Here is a 13,754-nt window from a genome sequence, read left to right on the forward strand (position 1 = left end):
CGGAGGGTGATGCGGGTCCCCTACCCAGGCCTGATGCCTGGGCCAGAGGCATCAGGCCTGGGCAAGGGGCCGATCCTGCGATTGGAGGGTGATGGGGGTCAACACCTAAGGGCTCCCGGTATGTGAGAGGGGGCAGGCTGGGCTGAGGGACACTCTCCCCCCCACACACCCAGTGCACGAATTTCGTGCACCGGGCCCCTAGTAATATACATAATAGAACACAAGCTCCACAAGGACAGATATTCCAAGAGTCTAGAACAATCCTGGGCTCAATAAAAATTTGTTGAATTTGGCTCTGACCGGTTTGGCTCAGTGGATAGAGCATCAGCCTGCAGACTCAGGGGTCCCGGGTTCGATTCCAGTTAAGGGCATGTACCTTGGTTGCGGGCACATCCCCAGTGGGAAGTGTGCAGGAGGCAGCTGAATTGATGTTTCTTTCTCATCAATGTTTCTAACTCTCTATCCCTCTCCCTTCTTCTCTGTAAAAAATCAATAAAATATATTTTAAAAAATTGTTGCATTTGAATTGCATTTTTGATATGCCATGGCTCATGTCTATATCATAGACATGAAGCTGAGCCCTAAAAAACGCATCCTCCCAAATATAACAGCATATCTGGCATAGCTTAACTATTTGGCAATTATCTGCTTTACAATATAGTTATGGTCTGTGATAAAAATTAGAGATGGCCTTATATATATTTTTAATAACCATGAGAAAAGTTTCCAGAACACACCCTTTACTCTGCAAGTAGTTCATTTATTGAGGGATCAATTTTACAGTAAGGATGCTCTTGTAGTGACAAATCTAAAACACCTGTAGATCACTGAGATTCAGTCTAAGCTTTCCTTTTAAAAACCCAGAGAAGTGGCCATCCACTTCCAGTAAGAAGCATTTGAATAGAAACTTTTTGGCTCAACTCATCCAATTATTACATGCAAGATATGTAAGTCAGAGATTTAAAAAAACAAAAACACCAAAAAAAACCCCACATCCCAGTCTTTAAAAAACTTAACACCTAGAGAGGAAGACAGATGTTCACAGCAGTATAAAAATTATTACAAAGAATTTTTGAATGTTAGTATAGAATAGTTCTACCCAAAAGAAATATAGTGCAAGTCTCTACATCACTGTAAATTTTCTAGCTACATTAGAGGTAAAATTGAATCCAACATGTTCATACTTTATTGAATCCAACATATATAAAATATGATCATTTTGACATGTAATCAATATAAAAAGTATTGAGATATTTTACATTATTTTTTCTTACTACTAAGTCTTCAAAAGACAGTGTGTACTTATGTCACTTTGCAATTTGGAAACTAAATTTTCTTCAGAAAAACTTGACCCATATTCCAAGTTCATGAAATGTACAGTTGAAAAAAATAGGTTTGCATACCCAAGTTGTTCTAAACAGATTTAAAAGTTTTCCCATAACTAAATGAGTACTGGTTTTTTAACTTGAAATTCAATTAGTTAAAATTCAAAATTCTATTTTTGAGTTGCACTGGGCACATTTCAAATGGGACTCCTGGCCCCCTAGTGGACAACACAGGTTTAGGGCAGAGATTGCCAACTTTTCCTGTAAAGGGCCAGTGAGCAAATATTCTAGGTCAGTGGTTCTCAACCTTCCTAATGCTGCGACCCTTTAATACAGTTCCTCATGTTGTGGTGACCCCCAACCATAAAATTATTTTTGTTGCTACTTCATAACTATAATTTTGCTACTGTTATGAATCATAATGTAAATATCTGATATGCAGGATGTATTTTCATTGTTAGAAATTGAACATAATTAAAGCATAGTGATTAATCACAAAAACAATATGTAATTATATATATGTTTTCTGATGGTCTTAGGCAACCCCTGTGAAAGGGTTGTTCGACCCCCCAAGGGGTCACGGCCCACAGGTTGAGAACCGCTGTTTTGCTAGACCTATGAACCCCTGGCCTAAAGGATTCTATTTGGGGGATAGAGAAGTCTTTAAGAAGGTCACCATTAAGCAGGGACTTAACAGACGAGTAGGATTTCCAATGTAAAAATACAGAAGGATGGTGAGAAGGACATTCCAGACTGAGGTATATGCATGAGCAAAGCCACAGAAGTGTGAGCTACTATGACACCATTAAGATTGGGAACCATAATCCTGACACATAGGATTAGAGGGCTGGCGAAGCAAAGGAATGCGCTAGTTATGCTCCCAGAGCAGCCGTGGGCAAACTATGGCCCGCGGGCAGGCTCCGGCCGTTTGAAATGAATAAAACTAAAAAAAAAAAAAAAAGATCGTCCCCTTTTATCTAATGATGTTTACTTTGAATTTATATTAGTGCACAGAAACACTCCATCCATGCTTTTGTTCCGGCCCTCCGGTCCAGTTTAAGAACCCATTGTGGCCCTCGAGTCAAAAAGTTTGCCCACCCCTGTCCCAGAGGCACTCGCCAACCTTACTTTGTTGGGGACCTTTCTAGCTTTCCTGCCAGTTGCTCTGTCTTTGTGTCCCTCTTAGCTAGGAAATTGACTGTTCAGCTCTACTGACTGGCTCTTCCCTAGGTAATGTGACCTTCTATGAAAGCCATATTCCATATCAAATATTGTTGTACTGAGCTGTAGGCTCTATCTTAATGATACCCAAGATTTCATGGAAGTAGAGACAGTTATATGATCTTTCTTGAAGCTTGTACTCCTATTTCTGAATCTGGGCTACCCAGTAATGAGGCTAATCCCATTTAGCCAACCATGAAATCTACAAGGTGTAACATATATCAACTCCCTTATCAAAATCAATCCCCTGCCTTCCAAGGCTGGCGATAGAGAAGAAAGAATACAAATTGAAGCTTTAAAGTTCAGGTACCCTCTCTTGTGGAAGGCCTCACTCCTTGGCCAACTTGAATTTCGGCTTGATTTTATGGGAGAATTGATGGAGAATTATAGTTTTTCCTTTGTATAAAGTAAGCACAAGAGGGTCTGCCATGAGTCAAATACACATGCTTCCACCCTGGGATCAAACGGCCCCTGGACTAGCCACACGTTCCCACCTGTATCCTCGGTCATTCCAGTTGCTGGACAGGTGGGCTCTTCCACTATAATCCAAAATGGATCTGGCAGGCCCAGTGTCGGACTCAAAACGTGGCAAGAGAGATGCTTTTTTCCAAATGTGGGGAAGGTTACCATGACCTAAAGCCAAAGCTCCTCTGTTCCTTGCCCAATCTGAATGACCTTTCTGTGAGGAAAGAAAGAGAACCTTGATGAAACATGCCTGCATCACTGTCCTCAGCCCAGCTGTCAATCAGGTCAGTGGATAAGGTCAACAACTTGCCAAGCTGAAGGGTCATTGTCAACCAGCGGAACAAAAATAGAAGGGAGGAGTAGGGGAGACATTAGGTAGGTTTTTTTGTTTGTCGTTTTTTTTTTTTAATATATTTTTATTGAGTTGCGAGGGAGAGAGAGAGGGAGAGAAACATCAATGATGAGAGGGAATCATTGATCGGATGCCTCCTGCATGCCCCCTACTGGGGATCGAGCCCAAAACCTGGGCATGTGCCCTTGACCAGAATCTAACCCGGGACCCTTCAGTCTGCAGGCAGAAGCTCCATCCACTGAGCAAACAGACTAGGGCGCGTTAAGTAGTTTTGGGCTGAGACACGAGGCACAGTCTCCTACCTGGAGCTGCTTGAAAATGTCGCTCCCCTTTCCTCTTGCCAAAGCATCGGGAAGGCCTGCACCCTGGCCGCCGAGGTGGCCACTAGAAGCAGGACTGACGGCCCGGCCCGCCCCGGGCACCTCCCGCATGGCCACCTCTGCCCCCGGCTGCCACCCCCACGCGGGTGCGGGGCCAGGACCCGCGCCACCGCCTGGGAGGCCGCCCTGGTCTCTGAAGAGTCGGCCAAGCCAGCGGGATCCTGCAAACCCTGGACTCCAAGTGCAGTCTGCGCGGTGGATTGTGGTCTCGGTTTGGATCCTGGGGAGCCGCGGGGCCCCAGCCAGAGTGCAGCTGGGCTGCGGGCCGGGCACCCACCCTGTTCTCTGTACATTTTTCAAGAAACACGATTCACGTTGCTGCTCAGATTTTGAAATTTACTATAATTGTCAGTTCAAAGAAAGAAAAAAAAGAATCGGGTCACCTCAAAGCACTCACAGGTGACTGGTGTCAGACCCCAAATTCCCAGAGGACAGCACTCTCCCCCTCTGAAGCCTCTTCAGCGGTCCCCAAGTGGGACTGACAGGGGTCCCCTCCCCCTCACCCTTGGAGGTCATTCTCTCAGTTAGCATATTATGATACTAATTGCTCTGCGCTGCTTCACAGGCCAGGGAAACAAAGACACAGCCATACAAGGTGTGGTTCTGAAATTAGTTCTGTTCTTTACCTTCTGAAGCCTACTTTTGACATCTGAAACTCATTCAGGTGCTTCAGACATAAAGGGCCACTGATTTTCTCCTATTGCCCAGTTACAGCCCCAACACAACAGAAGCTGCGACATCCGTCTTCCTAGGATCACATTCCTGAAAGTGGCTCCCTCACTCCTCAACATCTTTAAGGAGAAGGCAGCAGTATAAAGACTCACTCTTCCCACTTGATGAATTATGCCACCTCCTCCTGCTATCACCCCTGAAGAACCAAACAAAATGATCGCACTTCACAATTTGCAGTTTCACTGTTTTAGATTCAAGCACAAATAAAAACCCCAGTGGTCACCTTGAAGGATATGATTAAATAACTAAATTCTATTTCTTTCCTTACAATTGTTGTGCTCCAACTGTTCTTTTCTAATTGCCTGTTTAAACACAGAAATAGCCCAACTGGCATGGCTCAGTCGTTGAGCAGCCATCTGTGAAGCAGGAGGTCACAGTTGGATTCCTGGTTAGGGCACTTGCCTGGGTTGCTGGCTCTATCCCCAGTAAGGGGCATGCAGGAAGCAGTGCTCAATGACTCTCTCTCATCATTGATGTTTCTATCTCTCTCTGTCCTTCCCTCTCTGAAATCAATAAAAAAAATGTATTTTTTTAAAAATTTAAAAACACAAATATATCACAAGAGCTGGATGCATGAGCTGAGCCCTACGCATGAACAATTCTGAACCTGTGGGCGTTTACTCTTGGAACAAATCAGTATGGCTATCACCCGAGTGTTAGGGTCTAACTGTATAATTGAGAGTTGTCCAAATTAACTTCCAAACGGAATACAATGTTTATTAAAGATATGTATGCTTTGTTTTATTGTGATAAAAACACACAGCATAAAATGTACCATTGCAACCATTTTTAAACACACAGTTCAGCAGTGTTACTAAGTAGATTCATGTTGATGTGTAACTAAGCTCTAGACCTTTTTCATCTTGGAAAAATGAAACTCTCTACCAATTAAATAATAACTCCCCATTTCCCCTCCCCCAGCCTCTGGCAACCATTCTACTTTCTGTTTCTATGAACTGGACTACTTTTTTTTAATTTAATTTTTTTGTTTAAATTGATTTCAGAGAGGAAGGGAGAGGGAGAGAGAGAGATAGAAACATCAATGATGAGAGAGAATCATTAATTGGCTTCCTTCTGCATACCCCCTTTGGGGGATCCAGCCCACAACCCAGGTATGTACCCTGACCAGAAATTGAACCCATGACCTCCTGGCTCAACCACGGGGCCACTGTGGCTGGGCTGAACTGGACTAACTTTTGAGACCTCCTATCAGTGGAATCATGCAGTCTTTATATTTTTATGATTGTCTTATTTCACTCATGTAAAACATAGAAAGCGTAAAAATGTTTTTTAAAAAGATATGCAATATGAGTGAAGCTAACAAATATATTATTATTAAAATTCAACACTAATTGTGGTACTTAGGCCGATTAGGATTTACACCAACAAATATTTCTTGTAGGAAGTGTTTTATCATTGACATTCTTTGGGATTACTGTTCCATGGTAAGAATAAAAACACACCGCATTCAATCAGCTTTATTATGGTGTTTACATTCTCTGCCAACAGTCCTCCCGTTCCTCCTGTTCTCCAGACTGAGCCCGCCCTGGGCATCTCTCTGCTACATAATATGCCAAGGAGTGCCGCATGCGCTACCTGGAGTCAGGGCCATTATGCCCATGCACTTAAATTGAAAAATGAAAATAGGGCTTTTCAATGATTCCAGGCCATCAGCCTCTGGGTTCCTACTTCCCCGCTGCACCCTGCTACGAAAGTCTCAAAAGCCAGGCCACTTGGATTGCATTAGGGAGCTCTCTCCAGAATAAACATGTAGAGAAGTGATGTGAACGGAGGGTAGACAGCTCTCCCTCAGGCGAACAAATATATTTTCTTCCTGAAAACACTCTTTTCCTTTAACTCATTTAACTTCACACTATTGGTGGAGGGAAAAGCCATAACTGACCATTTTGCTGATCCCCACGTCAACACAGAACCATTCTCCAGGGTGACCTTACCATCGTGACTCAGCGCTGTATTTGTTTGTCTTCCTGTCAGAAGGTCTTTTCAGTGGTGAGTACGGACAGTGAAGAGTCAGAAGTGTTCCCAGAATGCCTCCTGTGAAGAGAAACAGAAGACCAGGCTGCTGCAGGGACCATGCGCCTGTCCACAGGTGTAGCTAAGGTGGAAACCATTTGTTCCTGAAATCCGAGGAGATGACTACAGTCTTGGCCTCACTCTACCAAACCAGCCCAAGCTTCACTATTGTTTTACTTAGATGATCTCAGGCAAATTACTTGACCTCCATAAAGCCCAGTCAACCATCTGTAAAAGGAAGCTAAAAATAAATGCTCTCCAGGCTAGTGCGAGAATTTAAAAAGATTAGGAAAAGCATTTGGCACTCAAGAAACATCCACTCCTAGTCTCTTCCCCTTCCACAAAACTTGCATTTCCAAAATTTCTTCTGCCCCACTAAGAGCTGTGTCTATAAAAGCAGGCAGATATTTTCTCCTTCCATCTTAAATGGCCTACTTGGTTGAGAACAAGAACTCCCCACACGAGGTCTCTTGATCATGGGAAGCAGAATTCTATGGGGAGGCTCCAGAATATATGGAACATGTCAAAAAGCGAGTTTGGAGAGCATGAAAATAACTTCAGTCCACATCACACACACAGTATTTATAATGTAGAACCTACAAACTAAGTGCTACCTCAGAATAGGGCACAGCGTCCTGATACATGTTTACATCAAGAAAAGAGAAGTTTTGGAGTTGAGGGGCCCAGCACAGGCAGACTTGTGCTAGAACAGACTTGGGGAGATATCGATAGGCTGTGAAACTGCCATGCTCCTTCAGCTCCTACAGATGGGCCTCGAGTGGCCTCACCCAAGCAAATCCCAAAATGGCCAACAGAGAGCAGCTATGCTAGGGAGGAGGCAGCTTGACTTGACTCTGCCAACTCTCCCAACCAGTCACTCCACCAAGACTGGATCCAGTTGAATTTTGGTAAAGCTGTCATAGTATTCATACTGGGTGCTCGATACTTGAATGCCCCAATAAATAATCAAAATGTAACTGAAACTCTTATGCTTAAGGACAATTAGTCATCCAAGCACAACTGTAACCGATACTGATAAACAATAATATTAATCATGTAAATGCACTGCTATTTTGTGTATCTAGTGTGAAGATTATAGGATATTGAATGCTTAATAGGAAGAAGGGATTAATATGAAGGTAGAAGACTCCCGGGAAAAAAGGTGATTCTTAACATATGCCCCATTGTTTCCAGTTTTGCTGAATCAAACCTTGTTTACCCTCTCTTACCAACAGATAAATATGGAGGTATTTGAATATTTCATAGATGTGCAACTAAGCATGAACCTTGCTATTGAGCCACGCAACAGACTGATTGCATGATTAATAAAGACTTTTATTTTTATTGCTCAATGCTCAAAGTGGCTCATTTCCATATGAACTGAGCTGTACTATCAGGATTCTTGGTTACAAACAACAAAAACAGACTCTGGTTAACGTAAGTAGATTTGAAGGGTAGAGTAGCCAGAACCGGTTTGGCTCAGTGGATAGCACATCGGCCTGCAGACTCAAGGGTCCTGGGTTCGATTCCGGTTAAGGGCATGTACCTTGTGCATTTAAAAAAAAAAAAAATTAAAAAAAAAAAAAATGAAGGGTAGAGTAGTTTGCCACTGAAATGAAAGCCTAGAAAACCAGGCTCAGGCAGGAATTGAGCAAGGGGAGGCCCTGTCCCAGCAAAAGGCTGCCACTGTTACCCTTGCCCAGGCAGTCACTGTCACATCACTGGGCCTCGATGTGTATATAAAACCTCTGATTAATATGCAACTTCATTTCATGCCCTCAAACTCAAAGTCCTCTGACTTGAAAACTAACTACAAAGCTACAGTAATTAAAACAGTGTGGCACTGGAATAAAGACAAAATATAGACCAATGGAATGGAGCGCCCAGAAATAAACCCTCACATGCATGGTCAAATTATTTTTGACAGCAGTCACAAGACTATTCAATGGAGAAAGGACAGTCTTTTCAACAAATGGTGCTAAGAAAACTTGATATCAACATGCAAAAGAATGAAATCAGGCTCTTACCTAACTCCATATACAAAAACGAATAAAAATGAATCAAATAGTTCAATGTAATACCTAAAGTTATGAAACTCTTAGAAGATAAGACAGGGCAAAAGCTTTACAACATTGAATTTGACAATTATTTCTTGGGTATGACACCAAAGACACAGGCAACAAACGAAAAAATAGACAAATTGGACTTTATAAAAAAAATTGTAAACGTATGCATCAAAAGACAAATATCAACAGAATAAAAAGGCAACTCACAGAAGGGGAGAAAATATTTACAAATCATATATCTGGAAAGGGATTAATTTCTAGAATATATAGTGAACTCCTAAAACTCAACAACAGAAAAGCAACCTGACTCAGACATTGGCAAAGGACTTGAATCGACATTTCTCTAAAGAAGATACACAGATAGCTACTATGCATATAAAAAGTGTTCAACATCACTAATCATTAAGGGAATGCACATAAAAACTGCAATAGGATACCACTTCACAACCACTAGGATGGCTACTATAAACAAAAATCTAGAAAATAAGTGTTGGCAAGGTTGCAGAGAAATTGGAACCCTTGTGCACTGTTGGTAGAAATGTAAAATGGTACGGCCACTGTGGAAAACAGTATGGCAATTCCTGAAAAAAATGAAACATAATTATCATATGATGCAACAATTCTATTTCTTCTATTTCCAAAATAATTGGAAGCAGGGTCTTAAAAAGCAGCATTATTCACAATAGCTATAATGTGAAAGCAACCCAAGTATCCATCAATGGATAAATGGCAAGCAAATTGTGGTATACCCATCCAAAGGAATATTATTCAGCCTTTAAAATGAAGGAAATTCTGACACATGCTACAGAATGGATGAACCTGGGGGCATCAGGCTAAGTGAAATAAGCTAGTCACAAAAGGACAAATATTGCATAACTCCACTCAGTCAAAATCAGAGAGAGAGAAAATAGAATGGTGACTATCAGGGGCTTAGTGAAAGAACTGGAAGTTACAGAGTTTTAGTCCTACAAGATGGAAAGAGTTCTGAAGATGGATGGCGGTGAGGGCCGCACATTATGAATTAATTTCATACCATAAACTCCACAGTTAAAACTGGTTAAGGTGGTAAATTTTGTCTATTTTACCTTGAGATTTGGGCCCCTGTTTCTGGGTGCAGAAGCAGGTAAGGAATCACCTTCCCCATTCCACTGCCAGAAAAAGAGGCATAACCCTCCCTCCATCTTGCCCGGCATGAAGGAAAAAAGGAAGGGTATACTGAGAAGTCTCAACAGCAAATGTCCCTCATCCATCCTGTTGAAATTAAACAGCTCTACAAAGCCTTTCGTCTCATCACCTCCTGAAACCATCCTGGGTGGAATTCTTGGTTTTCCTGGCCCTCCCTGCCCTGCCTGCCCTGCTTTGCCACCCTAACCTGTGGCATCCTGAGTACGGAAGTTCTGCCAGCCCCAGAAAAGTCAGTGGGCTCCTTTCAAAATGGAGACAGACCCATGACTTTCTTCAAATTAACCAGCATACCACTCTTCATTGCTCACTTCTTCATTTTAGGAATCTGTACTTCTGAATGCTGGCACAGAGTTCAGTCCTGGAAACATTGTTGTGAATGTAAAAGACAGCATAGCTCTAATGGAATTTGTAGTCCAGCGACCCCCTAAGGAGCAGTACAAAATATTCTTTCCTTGAGGCTTTTAATAACTGCCTAACTTCTGATTAATGTGATGGTCTGTGAACAGCTATTCAAAGACACACACACACACACCCCACCCTGAGGACCTCTCAAGTTTTCCTCTCCCATGGGAGGTGTACGGTATTGGCATTTTGAGCTTTTTCACATTTTAGAACTCTGAGAAACAGGTGATTATTAAGGAATGGAAATTACTCCTTTAAACTGACCTCCCTGAGATTTTAAACAACAAAGCAGCCAGCTGCGCTGCATCTCTTGTTACTGTTAGGAGTATTTCCACACAAGGAGGAACAGAACTAAGCAAACAGCTTTCCTGGTTCCAGAATACAATTTACTTTTGAAAAGGCAGAAAGGCTTTTCAGCAGCTTCCCACTGATAAGCCCCCAGAAAACAGAAAGCCTACAGGGTAACTTCTGGACTTTGAATTGAATGGAATCTTTTTATAAATCATTTTGCATTTGTTCTTAAAACCAAGAGGAGGGGTTGGCAGGCTGCCACATGGGAGCACAGACTCAGTGCTAGAAAACTCACGCAGACTGAATATGCAGGCTGGTGTAGGAAAAGGAGAGGCGCAACCCTTGTGTTGTAACTAAGCATAAGAAACAACCATCATACACATTAACACAAGTTCAACAAAACATGGCCAGGGCCCATCATTGCCTGTAGGCTGCCAGCCTCAGGACACGGAAAGGAAATTCATCTAGGTATCAGATGATCTTCTGGCTATACCTTTTATTAGTTGCTCAAGGTTGGCCAATTTGCATCACTTCTTCAGGTCCTAAAGTCCTCCACTGTAGACTACGAAGATCAAACCAGTAGAACCATAAAGCCTATTTTGCTAACATAATATTTTCAGAGTCTAATATGTGCCATACACTTTATATACACTGTACCTTACAGCAAAGATGCAAGATAACCATTATTATATGTTTCATAGATGAGGGATTTGAGGCTCAGAGAGAGTGGGTACCCCTGACACTCGACCCTGGATCAGTCTGGTTTCAAAGCCTGGGCTATTTCACATAATAGTATTCTCCACTATGTGTCTAAGGGCTGTGCTTACTGGCCCCTGTAGCTCTAGGGAAGCAAGAGCTTGAAGACAGTCTCATAACCTGAGCCTAAACCAAGCCACCAAATCAACTGGAAAAAATACAGAAAATTATATGCAACTGTAAGTGAAGGTGGGTGGGGGGAGGGGGGAGGAAGGGGGAGTGGGATAAAGAAAAATAATGGTAAACATAAAATAACTAGGATATTTGGAATGGTATCTACGGTAGATAGAATAAATTACCTATTAACAAGTTTATTTATAAGACTAGAGGCCTGGTGCACAAAATTTGTGCACTGGGGGTGGCGGGGTGTCCCTCAGCCCAGCCTGCACCCTCTCCAATCTGGAACCCCTCGGGGGATGTCTGACTGTCGAACATGCCTCTCACTACCCGGGACTGCTGGCTCCCAACTGCTCACCTGCTTGCCTGCCTGACTGTCTCTAACCGCTTCTGCCTGCCAGCCTGATCACCCCTAACCACTCCCCTGCCAGCCTGATTGATGCCTAACTGCTCCCCTACTGGCCTGATAGCCCCCAACTGCCCTCCCCTGCTGGCATGTTCACCCCCAACTGCCCTCCCCTGCCAGCCATCTTGTGGCAGCCATCTTGTGATGACATGGGCGTGGCCATCTTGTGACCACATGGGGGCAGGCATCTTTTGCAAGGGCGTGATGGTCAATTTGCATATTCCTCTTTATTACATAAGATGTCATTAAGGACCCATTATCTTTCCATCACCTGCTCTACCTTCCTGTATCTTTACTGCAAGTTTAGCGCTCCTCAAGGTCAGAGGACAGCTGCTGAGGCCATAAGAGGTACAAACTTCCTCATTCAAATCTGAGAAAGATCTTTTGTCTGAGCATTTCAAGCAAGAGCCCTGAATTCACCGAGTAAGACTTCTTAGGTCACACTCTCTTGAATCAGTGACTATAGCCAGGGAAGTGGCTTAAGCCAACCAGGACCTGATCCTTGTTATAGTCCTCTTTGCACAGGCTGGTTCCTCAGTGGTTAGAGCATCAGCCCACAGACTGAAGGGTTGTGGATTTGATTCCCATCAAGGGCACATACCTGGGTTGCAGGCTCAATCCCTGGCTGGTTGGGGTGCATGCAGGAGGCAACCAATTGATGTGTCTCTCTCACATCATGTTTTTTCTCCTTGTCTCTCCCCTCCCTTCTCTAAAAAAAAAAAAAATTGATATATACTCACTGGCCTTGCTTCCTCATTCTCCCTTACTGAGTCCCAAGAGCAGCTTCAAGGGTGTATGACAAGTGCATTCACACAAGGCTCTACTGTTTAATGCCCTGCTGTCACCATCTTGAAATTTTTAAGCGTTGAACACTGGGTCCTACATTTTTCATTTTGCATTAGGTTCTACAAATTATGTAGCCAGTCCTGTTAGAGTGGGTCCTGGATGCTCTTCTTTCTCTCTTATCTGTGTTCTTGCTTAGGTGAGTCACTTCTATGGCTTTAAATGCTTTCCTGATGATAAACTCTGAAGATACTTTTCAGCTCAGACATTTCCCACAAAGCTCCATCCACTCATACTCTTCATGTCATCTTAATACCTCAACTTGGATATCTAATGGGCACCACAAACTTAATATATCAAATATTGATCTTTTTAACACATTGCGTACCGCATAGAAATCTCTAAGGCATACATGCCAGGGACTGCACGTTTTTGGGCAAACGGCATGTTATTTAAATCATCATAATGTACTTTAGGTGTTGTTTTTCAATAATTATAACATTTTTATTTACGAAAACAAACAATTAAAGTTCCTAGTATTTTTTTAACATATGGTACTGCGTAAAACATTTTCCTCTATGAAGAGGGACCAAACAAAATTTACATAAGTATCTAGATTCGCTCCTTTTTCCATGGGCGTGAAAAACGAGAACACTCATGAGCGGTCCTTAACAGATGGCACGCGAAACACAAGAAAACTCATGAGCGGTACGAAATGTGTTAATTTTTCCCCAAAAATGCCTGTCCTCTTCCATGCTCAGTACACTCAAGCCTCTTGGGTAAACTCTGGTACCTTGTACACTCCATCCACCTTTCCTAACCTATGCATTTTATCTTATTATCTTCACAACCCTATGAGGAAGTCACGTTTGGTAACATGCAACCTAGGTATATGCCCTGACCGGGAATTGAACCCACCACCTTTTTTTAAAATATATTTTATTGATTTTTGACGGCGAGGAAGGGAGAGGGATAGAGAGTTAGAAACATCCATGAGAGAGAAACATCAATCAGCTGCCTCCTGCACACTCCACACTGCGGATGTCCCCGCAAACAAGGTACATGCCCTTGACTGGAATCGAACCTGGGACTCTTGAGTCTGCAGGCCGATGCTCTATCCACTGAGCCAAACCGGTTAAGGTGAACCCACAACCTTTTGGTGCAAAGTATGATGCTCCAACCAGCTGAGTCACCCAGCCAGGGCCTAACTACCTTTTAAAGGTGGCAACTGTCTTATTC

The sequence above is a fragment of the Myotis davidii genome, unplaced genomic scaffold, assembly GCF_000327345.1.
Source record: "Myotis davidii unplaced genomic scaffold, ASM32734v1 scaffold309, whole genome shotgun sequence".
Taxonomy (NCBI): domain Eukaryota; kingdom Metazoa; phylum Chordata; class Mammalia; order Chiroptera; family Vespertilionidae; genus Myotis; species Myotis davidii.